Here is a 21,320-nt window from a genome sequence, read left to right on the forward strand (position 1 = left end):
TAAGGTTGCTTAAAGAATTCCCCTTTGCCCTGCAAGACTGACATGTTGGTTTGTCAATCTCTTTTTTCCCCCCTCTAACCACTGTCCCTGCCATGCCTACCACATTCTTGCCCTATCCCTGATAATTTGTCATTTCGAGGCATCAGTTGGGGCAAGGGCGGACTAATGTAGCAGCTGCAGTGATACCAGTAATGTCATAAACTCAGCGGTGGATGCTATTGGTGCTGCATGTGGGGTCCCCAGGGACTTTATTAGAGTTTTAGTCTCCGTACGTAAGGAAGGATATAAATGCAATGAAGTTGGTTCAGAGATTATTTCATAGATTTATAGCTGGAATTCACAGATTGTCTTAGGAAGATACATTGGACAGGTTGGTCTTGCTTTCACTGGAGTTTAGAAGATTGGACTTCAACCTTGATTTGATAAAGTTGACTGAAGTGTATAAGACCGTGAATTGTCTTGACAAAGTGATCACAGGAAAGGCTCTTTCCTGTTGTGAGTAAATCCAGATCTGGGGGATGCTTTTAAAAGTGTCTTTTCAGGATAGAGTCATAAAGTCATAAAGCATGGAAACATGGACCTATCTCCAACCAGTCCATGCCAACTACAATCCCAAACTAAATTATTCCCACCTGCCTGCACTTGGCCCATACTCACAGAGATGAGGATAATTTTTTTTCTCTCTCTCAAAGGGTTACATGTCTTTAGAATTCTGTACCTCAAAAGGTCATTGATTATTTCTAGGATTTGAGGTAGATAGATTCTTGACACAGGGGGAAGCCACTGAGTGGGAGTGTTGGGGTTGGGTGGGTGTGCTGAATTTGAAACACTAACAGAGCCACCTATTTGAGTGGTGGAGCAGGCTTGAAAGACCGAATGGCTTCATTCTGCACCTGATTCAAATGTTCCAGAAGTTTCTCTCCTCATGTAAACTTTGTCTGCCACCTTTTGCTCAGCCTGACCCATAGTTTGTCTGCCTTCGCTTTTCAAGTTGGACTGGGGTGTGTACAATGTTAAAAATCACACAACACCAGGTTATAGTCCAACAGGTTTAATTGGAAGCACTAGGTCAGGTGAATTGGCCATGCTAAATTGGCCATGGTGCTAGGTGCATTAGTCAGAGGGAAATGGGTCTGGGTGGGTTACTCTTCGGAGGGTCGGTGTGGACTGGTTGGGCCGAAGGGCCTGTTTCCACACCGTAGGGAATCTAACTGCTCCGAAAGCTAGTGCTTCCAATTAAACTTGTTGGACTATAACTTGGTGTTGTGTGATTTTTAACTTCGCTTTTCAAGTCAGCTAAGATCTCTACTTGGAGTATCAATCTGCCTTTCCACTTCACACCAGTTTGTGCATCTGTTGTGCACTTCCAGAGTGTCTGTGTTCTCTCCTCACATTCCCAGCAGGTTGCTTTTTCTCCCCCGCCCCCTCTTTCTAATCTCCCCTCTCTCTGTCTCTTCTGGCACTCATGGTATAAGAACAATCAGCACAGCTTTTTCTACCCACTGAGCTGAAAATACTGTGGGCACAGCAGGTGGAGTAGCTAACAGAATGCTGCATGCATTTCTTAACAGTGAAATAACTGCTGAAAGTGAGAAGCTGCCCTATCTTAATAATTAAAAGGACCATTTTCGGATAATGGATCACTGCACACCACTTACCTGCACTTTGATAGAAGCAATTACAATCAGGGACTGACTGTGGCTGCCTTCCAGAATCCACTGACCTACAAAATTTATTTGGTGTCCACCGAGTCACCTAAATTGGGGTCACTTTAACTCTCTCATCCATCCAGCCGGAATGCATCAAGGAACACAACAAATTCCCAGGACGGCTTATGGAAAAGAAGCTGAATTTCCTTCTTGGATTTTGCATCCGGAAGCCAGGTAAAAATCCTGGCTGAAACGAATATTCAAATTGTTACCACTTTGGCAGTTCCAGGCATGACCACCAGGTGGGGCACTTTGCCACTACTCAACCCTGTGTGGAATGATTTGGAGGAGTCGGCGTTGGACGAGGGTGGATAAAGTTAAAAATCACACAACTCCAGGTTATAGTCCAACAGGTTTATTTGGAAGCACTAGCTTTGGATGCGCTGCTCCTTCGTCAGGTGGTTGAATCACGTAGAATGAGTAGAGAAACATTCTAGCCATTCCCTAGCGCCTTATGAGGCAACTCCTTTTTAGACGAGGGATGATTTCTTGCAGGCTAATCATTGTGGTTAAGCTGGAAACACAGCAGCCAATTTGCATACAGCATGCTTCCACCAATGGCAAACGTGTTAATCTCCAGATAATTTCACTGGAAAAGCTCTTTCCATTGTAATACTTGCCTTGGTGATCCTGGTGAGGTGCATGGAAACCATGTGAACATACAAACATAAATAAGAAGCTTGAGTAGGTGCAGGTCATTCGGGCCCTCTAGTCCACCCCATCATTCTTTAGCATCATGGCTGATCTGATTGTGGAGTCAATTCCACATTTCCACCTCCCCCTCAGTGTCCTCTCACGTCCCCCCAGGATCCTACACATTCCAGTAAGATCTTCTCCCATTCTTCTCCAGTGGATACAGGCCTAGCCAATTCGACACTTCCTCATACACGCCCATCCAAGACAGCAGGCAAGTGAACCTTCTCTGAGCTGCTTTGAACCTATTTACGTCCTTTCTTAAACAAGAAAATCAAAATTGCGCGCAGTACTCCAGATGTGGCCGCATCAATGTCCATCCCTACCTTTATATTCCATTCCCCGTGCAACAAGCAACATTCCACGTGCTTTCCAGACCTCTCGCTGCACCCGAATGCTAACATTAGTCATTTATAAGCCAGGATATCTAGATCGTTCTATAATCCAGTTCTGCAGTCTCTCGCCATTTAGATCATATGAGATTAGATTCCCTACAGTATGGAAACAGGCCCTTCAGCCCAACAAGTCCACACTGACCCTCTGAAGAGTAACCCACCCAAATCCATTCCCCTTTCCTATATTTACCCCTGACTATGGGCAGTTTAGCATGACCAATTCACCTAACCTGCACACCTTTGGACTATGGGAGGAAACTGGAGCACACGGAGGAAACCCATGCAGACACAGGAAGAATGTTCCAGCTCCACACAGACAGTCACCCGAGGTGGGAATCGAACCTGGGTCCCTGGTGCTGTGAGGCAGCAGTGCTAACCACTGAGCCACCATGCCGTCCCAACAAATTGGATATATGATACGGACCAACATATGTTGCTTTTTTTTTCTTCTGCCAAAATGTACCAAGTTCACATTTCCCAACTTTATACTTTACCTGCCAAACATTTGCCCACCGCCCAACCTAACCTTTGCAGACACCTTATGGGAGAAAGTGGGGACTGCAGACGTTGGAGATCAGAGTCGAAAGGTGTGGCCCTGGAAATAAGTTGTGATGTGGCTATCGGAGTCTGAAAGTGTGGCGCTGCAGGTCAGGCAGCATCTGAGGAGCAGGAGAGTCAATGTTTTGGCCATAAGCCAAATCACTTGGACATTCCTGAAGAAGGGATTATGCCTGAAATGTTGACTGTCCTGCTCCTCAGATGCTGCCTGAGCTGCTGCGCTTTTCCAGTGCCACACTTTAAGATTCCTTATAGCCACATCACAACTTATTTCGCTGACTGTCATTGTATCACCAGCAAATTTATCAACATGCATTTGATCCTTTTATCCAAGTTAATTTCAGCAAATGTTTTATTATCCAGAACCTATGGGACTAGGAGTGTGTTGGGTTGATCAAATATTCCAAATAATCAAGAGTATTATGGACCAGGCCAGACCCCCTAAAACATTTCAAGAAGGTAGCCCAGACCCTAACTTTTCTAGTTGTTTTAAGCAGGTGTAAAGTGGATATCCCAGGAGCGATGCAGCTGATTAAACCACTTAGTTTTAAACAAATCAGAATTTATTCACAGACTATTGAATGAAACACAAGCAAAACAGAACCAAACTTAAGATAAATTAACTTATCTGTAAACCAATTGACTCTATTGCAATTTGATGATGATGTTCCAAATATCTGCAATATCCCCACAAACATCCTCTTGGCAAAAAAATAAAATCAAACCCAGTTTCTGAGGGGAGAGATGTCACAAAGAAGAGAGAATCAGCATGGAAACTGCTTTTCTGGGTTCCCAGCAACCTCTCTGGGTTCCCAGCAGCTTCTCTCATCTCCCAGCAGCTTCTCTGGGTCCCCAGCTAAAACATAACCAGCAGCTGCAATCCAAACATCTTGCTAAAACCAAACCAAACCAAACCAACTATGACTGAGAGAACTGGCCATTCCCCTTTCATTGTACAAGTGTTTCTTTAAAAAAAAACACACTTAAAAACTGAGGAGAACCACCTATACAACGTATTCAAGAAGAACGGATGTTCAAAAAATACAGTGCACAGATTCCTCAGGAACAAACCACGACAAGCAGACCAAACACAGCCAGAAACCCTAACCACCTTACCATATATCAAAGAAGTTTCAGAAATGACAGCCAGACTACTAAGATCCCTCGGAATCGTGGTAACACACAAACCCACCAACATTCTCAAACAAAAACAAACAAACTTAAAAGACCCAGTACATCCCATGGGCAACATCAACGTCATCTGCAAAAATCCATGCAAGGACTGCCACAAACACTACATAGGACAAACAGGAAGAATGTTAGCCACCAGGATACACGAACACCAGCTAGCCACAAAAAGACACGACCCTCTCTCCCTCGTAGCCCTACACACGGAGGAAAAAAAAACAACATTTCGACTGGGACAACACATCTATCCTGGGGCAGGCTAAGCAGAGAATTCCCAGAGCCCTATCACTCCAACCACAACGCCATAAACAAACACATAGATCTAGATACCATCTATCAACCCCTCAGAAAACGAACAGGAAATGACATCACCACAAACCCCAGGAACCTCATCCAGAAGAAAGATATAAATAGAAAGTAGGAGACAACAGCTTCGCTTCACTTGGAGGTCTCCCCTGATGATGTTACCTAGCCAGATAATGAAACGTCTGGATATTAAACCTACAGCTCAGCGAGCAAACCTACACCCTAAACCTCAATCTGAGCTACCAACCTTCACAAACCTTGCACACTTAAAAACTTTTCCAGGTAGTTATTCCCAGTCATATCAGAACCTCTGCTTTTACAACACCTCTGTAAAAATGTCCAAAGACAGAATAGTCTTGTTGAAGGAGGGGCATTGTCATAAGAGATCCACATAATCAATGTAAAAACACACGCTAAGTAATAGAAACATAATGCAGGGGTTATACACATTACTATTATATTTTATTTACACCACAAATCATTTCAATAATAATGCAATTATACCTTAAATAAAACTTACTGGCAGAGAGCCTTCTCACTTGCACTCTGAACTGGCCACTCAAACATCACAGTGTTTGAAGAGAAATTGAATCATCCATATTTCATGGAGCCATTTGGATGAGCAACAAGTATATTTACATCGAGCTACATAAATTTGAAAAACAGCAATAACTGGACTGAAGAATACAGTGAACTTCATGGTATTGAGGTTGAGAGTGCCAGTTCATAAGGTTCAAACAAAAGTTGCTGTATATAGACTGCAAAAAAAATTGAAGCTGCTAACACTGATCCCTGTGATACACTGCTTGTTATATCCTGTCAACTCAAAGATGACCCATTTATGCTCAGTGTCTGCTTCCACTTAGCAAGCCAATCGTCCAACCGTGCCACTATGTTGCTCCCTACACTATGAGCTCTTATTTTGCATAACACAAGTTGATCTGACACCTTGTGAAATGCCTTCTGGAAATCTAAGTATAATGTGTCTGCTGGTCCCTTTTTATCTCCTTTACTTGTCCTCAAAGAAATCTAACTACTTCTCAAACATGGTTTTCCTTTTACAAATCCATGCTGACTCTCTCTGCCTGACTGTGTTTATGATTTTCTAAGTGGTTAACAATATATTCTTACATATTTTCCGATGTTAGATGTTTCACTAACCACCTGTACTTTCCTGCTTTCTGTCTCCCTTCTTTCTTGAATAGTGGAGTCCAATGCACTCCCAAGGGGGAGATGCTGGCCTAGTGGTATTATTGGTGGGCTGTTAATTCAGAGGCCCAGGTAATGGCCTGGGAACCTGGGTTCAAATACTGCCATGGTGGAATTTGAATTAAATAAAACTCTGGAATTAAGAATGAAATGATGACCAAAAATCCATTGTCGATTATTGGGGAAAAGCCCACCTGGTTCACTAATGTCCTTGAGGTAAGGAAACCGCCATCCTTACCTGGTCTGGCCTACATATGACTCCAGACCCACAGCAATGTGGTTGACTCTTAACTGCCCTCTGGGCAATTAGGGATGGGCAATAAATCCTGGCCTAGCCAGCAATGATCACATCCCATGAATGAATAGAAAAAAAGAAAATTACGTTCAGCCAGTTTAAAGCATAAGAACTGTGGATGCCATAAACTGAAACCAGAAAATTGCTGTAAAAGCTCAGCAGGTCTGGCAGCATCTGTGGAGAGAAATCAAAGTTAACGTTTCAGATCCAGCGACCCTTCCTCAGAATTATGGGTTCTGAGAGACCCGAAATGTTAACTTTGATTTCCCTCCACACATTGCTGCCAGGCCTGCTGAGCTGCTCCAACACTTTCTGTTTTCATTTAAGCATAAGTTGCTTATGAAGTGAAAGTAATTGAGGTGGCACAGTAGCTCAGTGGTTAGCACTGCTGCCTCACAGCGCCAGGGACCTGGGTTCAATTCCAGCCTCGGGCAACTGTCTGAGTGGAGTTTGCACATACTCCCTGTGTCTGCGTGAATTTCCTCAGGTTGCTCCAGTTCCCTTCCACAATCCAAAGATGTGCAGGTCAGGTGAGTTGGCTATGATAAATTGCCCATCGTGTTAGTCGGGGGTAAATATAGGATAGGGGAATGGAACGGGGTGGGTTACTCTTCAGAGCACCGGTGTGGACTTGTTGGGCCGAATGACCTGTTTCCATACTGTAGGGAATCTAATCTTGAGTCAATAGTGTTCCTTTTACATTTGGCACAGCAAGTATTTTAAAACACTAAATACTCTCGTGCACCCTTCTTGCAAAGGGTGCGGCATGGTGGCTCAGTGGTCAGCACTGCTGCCTCACAGCACCAGGGACCTGGGTTCAATTCCAGCCTCGGGCAACTGTCTGTGTGGAGTTTGCACATTCTCCCCGTGTCTGCGTGGGTTTCCTCCGGGTGCTCCGGTTTCCTCCCCCAGTCCAGGTGAATTGGCCATGTTAAATTGCCTGTAGTGTTAGGTGCCGGGGTAAATGTAGGGGAATGGGTCTGGGTGGGTTGCTCTTCGGAGGGTCGGTGTGGGCCGAAGGGCTTGTTTCCTCACAGTAGGGAATCTAATCTAATCGAATCATAGCTGGAAATTTGAATTTCTTTTTTAAAATGATCAGTCTCTTTAGGGAGCATAATCAGGTGGAGATGTTGGAGAGAATCGGTGAGTCACAGGAAGAAAAGGTTTCACTTGAGTACAGACGGGACTTGTGTCATTTCCTGGCCTCCCTTCACAAACTAATCAAAGACTCCAAAACAAATGAGTAAAAGCAGCAAGTACATTAAAGAGTGACAAGTCTCCACTTGAATGCTGGCGAGGACCAGTTTGGAATTGCTTTTCGATTATTCTATGTTTGGAAACTAATTAATGGGAAATCACATTGCTTCATGACAGCTGGAGTGTATCCCATCAAGGTACATCTGATGCTTCGGGAATGAGCTTCCCTATTGAGAGAGTTTATTGCTACTGCGTGCTGTATCATAAAAACTTGGAAGGAATCTCTAGATTAAATAAATTGATCAATTCAATGTGAAATCGATTTTACAAGGTTCCCCTAAAAGTGGTTGCATAATACGCCATCAGTGTGGATGGGAGGGAGAAATAAGAAGGAATAAGAAGGAATTTGTGTTTTATAGCAACTTTCATGACCACTACATGTTTCAAAGGACTTTACAATCAACAGAAATGTGTTTTAAAATATATATACTATTACAATACAGTGGCTAATTTCCCCACAGCAGTAACATTGCAACGCACAGATGATTTCTTTTAAACAGGCCATTTGGCCCAACATATCACACTCTCCGAAGAGTATCCCAACCAGACCCATTCCCTCTAATTAGACCACCTACCCTACACATCCCAGAACACTATGGACAATTTAGCATGGTCAATACACCTAACCAACACATCTTTGGATTGTGGGAGGAACCAGAGCACCCGGAGGAAACACACGTAGACACTGGGAGAATGTGCAAACTCCATACAGACAGTCACCTGAAGCCGGGACTGAACCTGGGTCCCTGGCGCTGTGAAGTAGCGGTGCTAACCACTGAGCCACCGTGCTGCCCTTTTGGCTTTATGATGTAGATTGAAAGACTTTGTTGGTCAGTCCATTGAGTAAAGGAGTTAGGAGGTCATGGTGTAGCTGTACAGGACATTGGTGAAGCCACTTTTGGAATACTCCATTCAACCCTGGTTTCCCTGCTATAGGCAAGACGTTGTTAAACTTGAATGGGTTCACAAAAGATTTACAGGGATGTTGTTGGGGTTGAAAGGTTTGAGCTATAAAAGAGGCTGATAGGCTGGGGCTATTTTCCCTGGATTTTGGAGGCTGAGGGGTTACCTTATAGAGGTTTATAAAGTCATGAGGGGCATGGACAGGGTGAATAGCCAGGTTTTTATTCTCAGGGTAGAGGATTCCAATACTGAGGTGGGAGAGGAAAGATTTAAAAAGGGACCTGAGAGGCAACGTTTTCACAAAGGGTGGTATGGGTATGGACTGGGAAGTGATGGAGGCTGGTACAATTACAACATTTAAAAGGCATTTGGATGGGTACCTGAATTGGAAAGGATTAGAGGGATATGGGCCAAATGCTGGTAAATGAAACTAGATTAATTTAGAATATCTGGTTGGCATGGACAAGTTGGACCAAAGGGTCTGTTTCCATGCCTTGACTCAATGACAAATATTAAGCAAGATTTCGGGGAAAACTCTTCTTTGAAGATCATACCTTGGGATGATCATACCTTCTAAGTATAGTTGAAAGGGCAGAGGGAGGTGTTAACTGAAAGTTTTATCAGAACACGATCAACAAGGCATCACTCCATGAATATCATAGTCCAGTGGCAACCTTAATGCTTGTGCTCAGGTTCTAGTGCACTTGACTTTCCATCTTCCTTCCCATCTATCTGCTCCACCCTCCCCTCCGACCTATCAGCATCACCCCCACCTGCATCTACCTTCCCAGTTACCTCACCTCCACCCCAACTCCCATTTATCTCTCAGCCCACTTCGCTCCCCCCACAACATTAGGGGGCAGCATGGTGGCTCAGTGGTTAGCACTGCTGTCTCACAGCGCCACAGACCCAGGTTCAATTCCCACCTCAGGAAACTGTCTGTGTGGAGTTTGCACATTCTCCCCGTGTCTGTGTGGGTTTCCTCCGGGTGCTCCGGTTTCCTCCCACAGTCCAAAAATGTGTAGGTTAGATGAATTGGCCATGCTAAATTGCCCGCAGTGTTAGGTGAAGGGGTAAATGTAGGGGAATGGGTCTGGGTGGGTTGCTCTTCGGAGGGTCAGTGTGGACTTGTTGGGCCAAAGGGCCTGTTTCCACACTGTAAGTAAGCTAATTTAAAAACATTCCTGATGAAGAGTTAATGCCCAAAATGTTGACTCTCCTGCTCCTAGGATGCTGCCTGACTAGCTGTGCTTTTCCAGCGCCACCCTTTTTGACTCTCATCTCCAGCATCTGCAGTCCGTACCTTCTCCCCGATGTTTCCAATGGACAATCAGTAGGCTTCCTCAGTTAACTCACCAAAACTAGGGCTTCATGACAAAGAAACCCAGCACTGTTGCATAAGAGATGGAATTCTGAAGCACACTTGTGATGATGTTATAAAGATGCACATCACTGGGTATAAATATCACAGAGTGGGTGGACAAAACTCACAAGAAAGCACATGGAAATGTGCGGATCTTTGAAAGATACAATGAGAGCACATGGACATGAATACTCAAAGAAGACAGATTAATCATTATCTTATGTGCCTGTAAGTTAGAGCCTAGCATATGTTTACTAAGTAATGTAGTAGTTTACACGAAAGTATAACATATAATGTTACTTTGAAGGTTAGCCTGAAGATAAATCCTGACTTAGCTTTCTCCATGATAAGTCTGTAAAGAATCCACAGTTCTGGAGAAGAATTGAATTGTAAAGCAGTGTTCTGTTCGGCTTGAAACATTGGTGCAGATATTTTATGGTCAGACAGCCGTTGGACCAAAAAAAAAATTGAATCAAGTGTTTGAGACCCTGAGGAATCTCTGAAACAACAGACTTTGTGAGAATTGTCCACAAAATTGAAAGTTCTAGTAGCTATCAAAGTCTCTAGATGTGCTGCTGGACATGTAAATCTCAGAAGACAGCCCCTTGATTGCTGTTAAAGTGGGGACGGTTTGACCTCCCCTGATCATCCTGCACTATGGAGGTCTGGATTGATTTCAGTAATGCTTTGCATTTATGAAGAAGTCATGGTCAGAATTTCCAGTGAGAAATGTGGAGCTTAGCACTAACATAAAGAAATTAAACTTTGATTGACACCCCTTGTAATGTCCATGCCAAAAATTCTTTTTCTCTCTCTCCACAAATGCTGGGAGACCTACTGAGACACTCCAGCATTTTCTGCTTTTGTTTCATATTGTGGAGATGCTGGTGTTAGACTGGAATGGATAAAGGTAGAAGTCACATGACACCAGGTTATAGTGGAACAAGTTTATTTAAAGTCACAAGCTTTCACAGCGCTGATCCTTCGACAGGTGAAATGCAACTTTTATTGATGAAGGAGCCGCGCTCCAAAATCTTGCAACTTCAAAAAAACCTGTTGAACTATAACCTGGTGTCGTGTAACTTCTGACTTTGTTTTTGTTTCAGATCTTGAGCAGCGACAGAGCTTAGCTTCAAGGCATGGGCACAATTGATATGTGGAGCTTGTTCAAGGAGCAATTATTGAGTGTCCTTGATAAGTACGTACCTGTCAGGCAGGGAGGAAAGGGTCGTGTGAGGGAGCCGTGGTTTAATAAGGAATTGGAATCCCTTGTTAAATGGAAGAGGCTGGCCTATGTAAAGATGAAGCGTGAAGGTTCAATTGGGGCGATTGAGAGTTATAAGGTAGCCAGGAAGGATCTGAAGAGAGAGCTAAGAGCAGCAAGGAGGGGACATGAAAAGTCCTTAGTTTGTAGGATTAGGGAAAACCCTAAGGCTTTCTATAGGTATGTCAGGAATAAAAGAATGACTAGGGTAGGAATAGGTCCAGTCAAGGATAGTAGTGGGAAGTTGCGTGTGGAGGCTGAAGAGATTGGGGATACACTGAATGAATACTTTTCGTCAGTATTCATTCAGGAACAGGACGTTGTTGCCGATGTGAATATTGAGTCACAATTAATTAGAATGGACGGCTTTGAGGTATGTAGGGAAGAGGTGTTGGAAATTCTGGAAAGGGTGAAAATAGATAAGTCCCCTGGGCCTGATGGCATTTATCCTAGGATTCTCTGGGAAGCAAGAGAGGAGATTGCAGAGCCATTGGCCTTGATTTTTATGTCCTTGTTGTCTACAGGAATAGTGCCAGTAGACTGGAGGATAGCAAATGTGGTTCCCTTGTTCAAGAAGGGGAGTAGGGATAACCCTAGTAACTATAGGCCGGTGAGTCTCACTTCTGTTGTGGGCAAAGTCTTAGAGAGAATTGTAAGGGATAGGATTTATGAACATCTGGATAGGAATAATGTGATAAAGGATAGTCAGCATGGTTTTGTGAAGGGCGGGTCGTGCCTCACAAATCTTATTGAATTCTTTGAGAAGGTGACTAAGGAGATAGACGAGGGTAAAGCGGTAGATGTGGTGTATATGGATTTTAGTAAGGCATTTGATAAGGTTCTCCATGGTAGGCTACTGCAACAAATACGGAGGTATGGCATTGAGGGTGAGTTGGAGGTTTGGATTAGGAATTGGCTGGCTGGAAGAAGACAGAGGGTAGCAGTTGATGGTAAAGGTTCATCTCGGAGTGCAGTTACTAGCGGTGTTCCGCAAGGATCTGTTTTGGGACCATTGCTGTTTGTCATTTTTATAAATGACCTGGAGGAGGGGCTAGAAGGTTGAGTGAGCAAGTTTGCGGATGATACGAAAGTCGGTGGAGTTGTTGACAGTGAGGAAGGATGTGTCAGGTTTCAGCGGGATACAGATAAGTTGCAGAGCTGGGCAGAAAGGTGGCAAATAGAGTTCAATATAGGTAAGTGTGAGGTGATTCACTTTGGAATGAGTAACAAAAAGATGGGGTACTGGGCTAATGGTCGGATACTTGGTATTGTGGATGAGCAGAGGGATCTTGGTGTCCATGTACACAGATCTCTGAAAGTTGCCAACCAGGTAAATAGTGCGGTGAACAAGGCATATGGCGTACTGGCTTTTATTGGTAGAGGAATTGAGTTCCGGAGCCCTGAGGTCATGTTGCAGTTGTATAAGACTGTGGTGCGGCTGCATCTGGAATATTGTGTGCAATTTTGGTCGCCATACTATCGGAAGGATGTGGAGGCACTGGAACGGCTGCAGAGGAGGTTTACCAGGATGTTGCCTGGCATGGTAGGAAGATCGTATGAGGAAAGGCTGAGGCACTTGGGGCTGTTTTCATTGGAGAAAAGAAGGTTTAGGGGTGACTTGATAGAGGTGTACAAGATGATTAGGGGTTTAAATAGGGTTGACCATGAGAACCTTTTTCCACGTATGGAGTCAGCTATTACGAGGGGGCATAGCTTTAAATTAAGGGGTGGTAGGTATAGGACAGATGTTAGGGGTAGATTCTTTACTCAGCGAGTCGTGAGTTCATGGAATGCCCTGCCAGTAGCAGTGGTGGACTCTCCCTGTTTATGGGCATTTAAACGGGTATTGGATAGGCATATGGAGGATAGTGGGCTAGTGTAGATTAGGTGGACTTGGATCGGCGCAACATCGAGGGCCAAAGGGCCTGTACTGCGCTGTATTTTTCTATGTTCTATGTTCTATGTTCTATTTCCCATGGCTAACCCACATCCCTATGGACAGTGAGAGGAAACCCACACAGCCACAGTGTAAACTCCAGACAGGCAGTCACTCAAGTCTAGATTCCAACCTGGGGCAGCAGCACTAACCACTGAGCCACCGTGCCCCCCCTTTTGGGAGAGATATAGGATTTATCTGGCTGCATGTACTGTACTCTGTGTGAATGGCTGTGGTGGTCACAAGGCTTTTAGTTTCTGAGTTTAAGAACCCCATTAAGGCCCCTCTTAGATGGAACTCACCTGATTAATCCTTAATGTTGTCACTGCACTCTCTCCACAGCAAATCCCCCACCCCACGCTCCTCCCCCCCATCCCACGACAACCCTCGCTGAACTTACAGATGATTATCATGCATTCTTTGAATTGGTTCTGGTAGATTATAATCATGCTGCAGAGATGCTTAATTACCTGGAAAATATCTCATTAAAATATGTGTCGCTATTAATTGCTAACTGCATTAGGGATCAGGAGTTAAAGCAAGGGAGGAGGGTGGTGGGTGCATCCATTTTCTTCCCATGAGACACACAAATCATTCACCTTCAGGTTGCTTTTACCCTTGGAATGAAAATGCCAGTATTTATGCTCTTGATTCCCATCTATTTATGTCTCTTTGAGTTGTTTAAGAATTCCTAGATTAGATCATAGGTCAGAGAAAATGAGGTCTGCAGATGCTGGAAAGTCAGTCAAAAATTGTGGCGCTGGAGAAACACAGCAAGCCAGGCAGTATCCGAGGAGATCCTGATGAAGGGCTTATGTCGACTCTCCTGTTCCTTGGATACTGAGAGAAAGTGAGGACTGCAGATGCTGGAGATCAGAGTCCAAAAGTGTGGTACTGGAAAAACACAGCATCTGAGGAGCAGGAGAGTTGACATTTTGAGAATAAGCTCTTCCTCAGGAATGTTGGGGAGGGTGGGAGAGGGGGAGTGGCTGAAATAGCTGCCTGACCTGCTGTGCTTTTCCAGTGCCACACTTTTTGACTCTATAGCATAAGTCATAAGAGCAGGATAGCCTATTCAGCCCCTCAAGTCTATTCAATGATCTGATAATGTTCAACTCCACTTTCCTGCCTTTTCCCCATAATCCTTGATTCTCCTTTTACTGATTACAAATCTATCCATCTCAGCCTTGATTATGCTTAAAGACCCAGCCTCAACAGCCTTCTGTGGTACAGAATTCTACAGACTCACTACCCTCAGAGAAGAAATAGCTGCTCATCTCTGTGTTAAGTATGTGATCACTTATTCTGAGATTATGGCCTCTGGTCCAAGTCTCTCCCAAAGGAGAAACAACCTTTTTTGCATCAACCCTGTCAAGTTGCTTTAGAATGTTAGATATTTCAATAAGTTCACCTCTCGTTAGAACATAGAACACTATAGCACAGGAATGAGCCCTTCAGCTCACAATGTGGTGCTGAACATAACATCAAATTAAACTAATCCCTTCTGGCCTTGGTCTATATCCCTCCATTCCTTGCATATTCATGTCCATATCTATAAGGAATTATTAACGTCCTTATTGTATCTGTCCCCACCACCACACCTGGCAGTGCATTCCAGACTGTTTCCACTCTCTGTGTAAAAACTCTTGCCCCTCATATCTTTGAACTTTCCTCCTCCCATGTTAAATGTGTGCCCCCTAGTTTTAGACATTTCAACTCTGGGAGAAGGATTACCAGATTTCTGAATTTCAATGGCACAAAAGGCTATGGGGATAATGTGGGAAAAAGGCACTGAGGTGTGTGATCAACTGTAATTGTTTTAAATGGCAGACCTGACTACTCTGTCTAATGTCTGAATTTGTCAGAATCCATATGGTGTTGGGGTAGTCACTGTGCCATTAGGGAGGGAGTTATAGGATTTTGACCCAACAACAGTGAAGGAATGACCTACTCTTGTTCCATCATTGGGGAAATTGGCTGAAAGACGCTCTTAAGCCTAACATTTGATACTTTTTGAACTAGAATTCACACCAAAGAGAATGACAATTGAGTAAAGAAGGCATAGAGAAGGAAAAGTCTTTGGGCAATTGACTGCCATTTTCTGACAATCAGGCATCTTACAATTTGACTTCACCAAAATTTGGAAAGACAGTGTCAGGATTTATACTTCTGTAATCCATGATTGTAATACCAACCAGTAAAGGGTTGATTTTTCTCAAACTCAATAGATCTTATTCCATTGTCTCTTGGTAACAATCATCATTTAATCTCCCCTTTAGAAATTTCCATATATCTTCCACTAAAGGTACTCAATAAATGAAACCATCAGATGGGGAGTGTTACTGAACAAAGAGACCTTGGATTGCAGGTTCATAGTTCCTTGAAAGTAGAGTCATAGAGAAGAAGGCATTTCCTGATCAAAGGCTTTTGCCTGAAACATTGATTCTCCTGCTCCTCGGATATTGCCTGACCTGCTGAGCTTTTCCAGCATCACACTCTCAACTCTAATCTCCAGCATCTGCAGTCTTCACTTTCGCCTAGTGAAGATGGCATATCGTGTGCTTGCCTTTATTGGTCAGAGCATTGAGTATAGGAGTTGGGAGGTCATGTTGTGGCTATACAGGTTAGGCTACTTTTGGAATATTGTGTGCAATTGTGATCTCCCTCCTGTAGGATGTTTTGACACTTGAAAAGGTTCAGAAAAGATTAACAAGGATGTTGCCAGGGTTGGAGGGTTTGAGCTATAGGGAGAGGTTGAATAGGCCGGCGCTGCTTTCCCTGGAGTGTCAGAGACTGAGGGTTGACCTTATAGAGGTTTATAAAATCATGAGGGGCATGGATAGGGTAAATAGACAAAGTCTCTTCCCTGTGGTGGGGGAGTCCAGAACTAGAGGGCATGGGCTTAGGGTGAGAGGGAAAGATATAAAAGGGACCTAAGAGGCAACTGTTTCACGGAGAGAGCAGTGTGTGTACGGAATGAGCTACTAGAGGAAGTGGTGGAGGCTGGTACAATTACAACATTTAAAAGGCATCTGGATGGTTATATGAATAGGAAGGGTTTAGAGAGATATGGGCCAAATGCTGGCAAATGGGACTACATTAATTTTGGATATCTGATCAACATGGATGAGTTGGACTGAAGGGTCTATAGCCCTACTGTACATCTCTATGACTCTATGTCAGAGCAGAAATGGACCATTTAGCCAACTTTCAAACCATCACATGCTGGTAGATCTTTGGGGGAGTGGTCCCAAATTATACATTTCCTTATGTCTCTCAGTTGCATTCTTGTCCACAACTTCAACCCTCACACTTAGAGGAAGCATTTTTGAAATGTTAGGGGCAGTTTTAGACTGATGCCTGCTTCATGTCCCATCACAAATAGATTGAAAGGAGAAAGAGAATTTCTTTATTCAGAGAGTGGTGAGACAGCAGAAATCTCTGTCACTGAAAGTGTTAATGGCCAATACATTGAAAGATTTTAAGAAGAAGTTTGATTTAGTTCTTAGGTCTAAAGGGATCAAAAGGTATGAGGGGAAAGCGGGAACAGGAGACTGAGTTGAATGATCAGCCATTCATTCAGTCCTGAAGAAGGGCTTATGCCCGAAACGTCGATTCTCCTGTTCCCTGGATGCTGCCTGACCTGCTGCGCTTTTCCAGCAACACATTTCCAGCACAAGTCAACTTATACTCACTGTAGTTCTCCAATCTTACGTGTTTTCACATTAGACAACATTACTGCTTAAATTCATAAATATTAATGTCACAGAGATTTTGTGTCTCTGACCTGCAGCACATATCAAAGATTCTGCTGCTGAATGAAATTTCTGATGCATTTTGATCAAGGTAAGAAACAGTGGGAATCGCAAAGTTTGAGAATTTATCAGACGCACATGCATGTTCGGTTGTGTATAGAGAGTCTGCACATTGAAATTTAGGTGAGCACAGGGTGAGTATATCTCAGTAGTTCACATACTGAAGCTATAGTCTCTAACATGACTCCTGGCTATCCAATGGGCCAATCACTGTGTGTTAACATGTTTTAAATAAGTTAGGAGTGAGCTGGGACGTTGGAAGTCGCACCCTCTCAATCTCGCCTCTCGCCTGAGGCATGGTGACCCTTAGGTTAAAAGCACCACCAGCCATCCATCTCTCTTAAGACAGCATCCTATGATCTTCTGGAATTCTACTTTACCTAAGGCTATTCTTAGTTCACTCTAACAGTGAGGAAAAACTGTGTTACAAGACTGACAGCCTTTGATTTGCTTTAGGAGCATTATCAGATGATACAGTGAATGCTCCACTGACTTTCAATGACGGATTTGTGGAACCTATGAGAAAAAAATATTAGACTGAAATGATACATGGAAATTAACAGTCTCATGTGAAATTTCAAGCATGTGAAGAATGTTGGACGAAACAAAAGAACTTCTTCTCTAACTAGTCTGACCCAAATAATAATGATAGGTGAAAGTGAGGACTGCAGATGCTGGAGATTAGAGTGGAGAGTGTGGTGCTGGAAAAGCTCGACAGGTCAGGCAAGATTCTTCTGCTCCTCCGATGCTGCCTGACCTGTTGTGCTTTTCCAGCACCAATTCTCGACCCAAATAATAGTGATGTCCAGAGAATGTTATGGACCAGACCAGACCCCCTCAAAATATATTAAGAAGGTAGCTTAGACCCTAATGCTGTCTTAATTCAAAGTTAACTGTGAGATGCTGTGTTACAAGTGTAATTTGATTGGTGAAAATACTTGATGAAAAGCAAACCACAATTTATTCAAACACTATAGTTAAAAAACAACAAAAGAGAGAGAAACTTGGAATAACTCTACTGGAAAACTTAACAGAATAATAGATTATTTTACTACTAAACAGTAACAGTTTCAGTATAGCAACATCTCATAAACATCTCTGTGGCAAAAAGGCAAATTCAGAAAAACAGATTGTCTCATGTGCGATCCTATCAGCAAGAAACAGCTACATGCAACTGCTCCCCCAGAGAGAGAGTGTGTGTAGCAGCTGGGAGAGATTCATTGGCTTCCAATCCTGCTGATACTCCAGTAATAAGAGCTGAAAGCTAACCAAAAATCTTGGATCTGTCAGAGCTTGACCACACCCAGTCAGGCTGCTTCTATTGTTCCAACTTTAAAACAAAACCGCAAGGCCTCACAAGTTGTTTATCTTCTCATAGATTTCTTGGTACCTTTTCCCCAATTTCTCTGCCTCTCCGTCTCTCAAAGGAACCAGGAAAGAAAACACACCTCTTAAAACCACAGCATCGCTACAAGAATTCAAATCCTTAAACTATGCTCCCCACTGAGAAACAACGTGATTATGAAGAGCAATGTCTGCACCTTAAAAAGTTATTTCCTCTGCCCTTAAAACATTTTTTAAATTAGTTGAATAAAAATTCCAATTTGCAGAAAGCTCCTGTGTAATCACGTCTCAGTCGGAGTGTTATGCTAATTGTTTTGGTGTCTGCTGTTTATTATTTTATTATTAATTCATGTAACGCTTCCCATCTGATCCTCATGTGCTCAGCTGCAGAGAGTTCCTGCCTTTGGGCGGAAAATGCTTTTTGAAATCGCAAATGTGATCAATGTCACTGTCTGGAACGTCTTTTTCGCATTTGCTTCCAGCCACTTGGGGTCAACTTTAACAGCGGGTGTTGTGGCACTGTCCACTGTCCTTGCAGTTGGCAGAAGAGGCAAGCCTGTGGACAGTACCAATTTGGAAAACCTGGCTGGATGGGTGAAGACTGTAACATTGTTTTCATTCTGTGGAGTTGGTGCCAGGCGAATGTCAAATCTGATGTAGATCTGACAAAGGGGAACAGGTCCCTGTGCATGGCAGGTGCTACAGAGATCATAGCCACACTGGTTTTGAAACGCAGTTATATTGTCTTTATACAACGTTTGTGAGAAGATTTGTAGCTCGGGTGCTCGTTGCTTCACAGAAGCGCTTCACAGGAGGCTCCCAAGCACTGAGGATGTCACCTAGACAGGGGACGAAACGTTTGCAACAAAAACTTCCAGCTCGGCGAACAGAACCACAGCATTGTCTTTATAAGCAGGGGTGTAACTTGCCATCTAAATAATTTAGTTTCCATTTAATAATGGATGGACTATCACGTGGGATGTGCCTTTACAGCCCTCATGCGTCCCTTAAGCATTAGCCAAAGTCATTGGAAACACTGTCACCTGGGTTTAGAAGCACCAATCTCATGTTGAAATATGGAAAATAGCAGCAGGAGTAGTCCATTTGGCCCTTTGAGCTCAATTCAATACAATCATGACAGCTCAGTACCCTGCTCCCCCTTTACCTCTATGATCCCTTTCATTCTCAGAGCTATAACGCTTCCTTGAAAATGTTTAATGTCTTGGGTTCATCTGCTTTCTGTGACAGACAATTCCACAGGCTCACCATTCCCTGAAGAAATGTTTTTCCTCATAGAATCCCTCTAGTGTGGAAAGAGGCCAATTGGTCCATCAGGTTCACACCAACCCTCTAAAGAGAAGCTCACCCTGACCCAGGCCCCCATAACTCTACATTTTCCATGGCTAACCCACCTAGCCAAGACATTGCTGGATACTATGGGCAATTTAACATGTCCAATCCACTTGACCTGCATATCTTTGAGCGGTGAGAGGAAGCCAGAGCACCTGGGGAAACTCACACAGACACAGGGAGAACGTACAAACTCCACACAGACAGTCGCTTGAGGCTGGTTTCGAACCCAGATCCCTGGTGCTGTGAGGCAGCAGTACTAACCACTGAGCCATAGTGTCCCTCTGAGCACTAAATGCCCTACACTGCATAATTAGACTGTGACTCCTGACTCTGAACTCGCTGGTCATAGGGAACATCCTTCCAGATCTCGTTAGAATTTTATAGATTTCTATGAGATTCCAAATCTTCGTCTAAATTACAATGAGTATAGTCCTAACTGATCCGACTTCTCTTCATTTTGTGGGCCATCTCAGGAACCAGTCTGGTAAACCTTTGTTGCACTCCCTCCATAGCCAGAACATTCATCCTCAGGTAAGGAGACCAAAACTGAACATGACTTACTTCAGAACTTGAATGCAGAATCGAGGCTAACCCTTCACCCGGTACTGAGGGAGCACTGCCTTTTTGAAGGGGCTTGCCTGTAACGTCAATAACAAACCAATGCCAATCCTGTTTCTTCAAATGGATTTGAAAGATTTCCATTTCATTTGAGGAAGAGCTTGCTGGTGGGCAAACTGAAAATGCTGGAAAAAACCTTAGCAAATCAGACAGCAGGAGGGAGCGGTTCAAGAGGTTGTGTTTCAACTGGATCTTCCCATTGGGATGAAGAAATTGACCTCTTCAAGTTGGACATTCCTGGAAGAAAAGTGTCCAAAACCAAAATGGAAGTTGTAGGGAATTGAATATTGTTTTGTACATTTTGTCCACTTGAGGTTACCATATGTACTGGTTCCAGCAGCGGACATCCATTGGGAAGAAATAATAAAGGATTCAGATTGAACAGTTTGTGCAGCTATAATTCGAAATGTCCACGGCAGCATATTCCATTGTTTCTGACCCAAGAATTTGATGAAATGTCATGGATGATGGGAACCTGACCTTCATAATGCAGTATTCCCTTGTTGCTGTTCTGGAGTGTCAGCCTAGATGTTGTACTCAAAGCCTAGAGTGTTACTCAAACTTAAAACCTTTTAACTTAAATGCAAGTGTACTACCAACAGAGCTATAATTGACACTACACTCTAGCGCTGTACTGAAGGAACGCTGCAGATTTTTGGAGGTGCCGTCATTTAGATGAGACCATAAAACAAGTTCAATCCTGCGTTGGCCGCAAGTTGTTTTGGAACATTTAGATGTACATGGTGCTATATAAATGCAGATTCTTCTTTGCTGTTTAATTTCACAGCATTTGAGATTAGAATATGCAATAATTGTTGGATTTGATCTGAAATAATTCTCATTAAATGGTGAACAATGAAAGAACTGATGGACAAAGTAATTAATCACAAGTCTTCTTCGTATGATTAAATGAATTGGACATTGTTTTCCTCTTCAGGCTAATGGTTAAACATTTCTTTTACAGTTGATAAGAGAATGAAAATCAATGTGTTCTAGTGTAATTCTCAGACTTTGAATTCTGCTGTCAATATGAATCCTCCTGTTTTAGATCAATCTCCAACAAACAGACGCGGGTGGTAATGCAGCAGCTGATACTCAGAGTGTCTGTGAGCTC

Source organism: Chiloscyllium plagiosum, unplaced genomic scaffold (assembly GCF_037043375.1).
Source record: "Chiloscyllium plagiosum isolate Xiang-an unplaced genomic scaffold, Cpla_swu_hap1 HiC_scaffold_42, whole genome shotgun sequence".
Taxonomy (NCBI): domain Eukaryota; kingdom Metazoa; phylum Chordata; class Chondrichthyes; order Orectolobiformes; family Hemiscylliidae; genus Chiloscyllium; species Chiloscyllium plagiosum.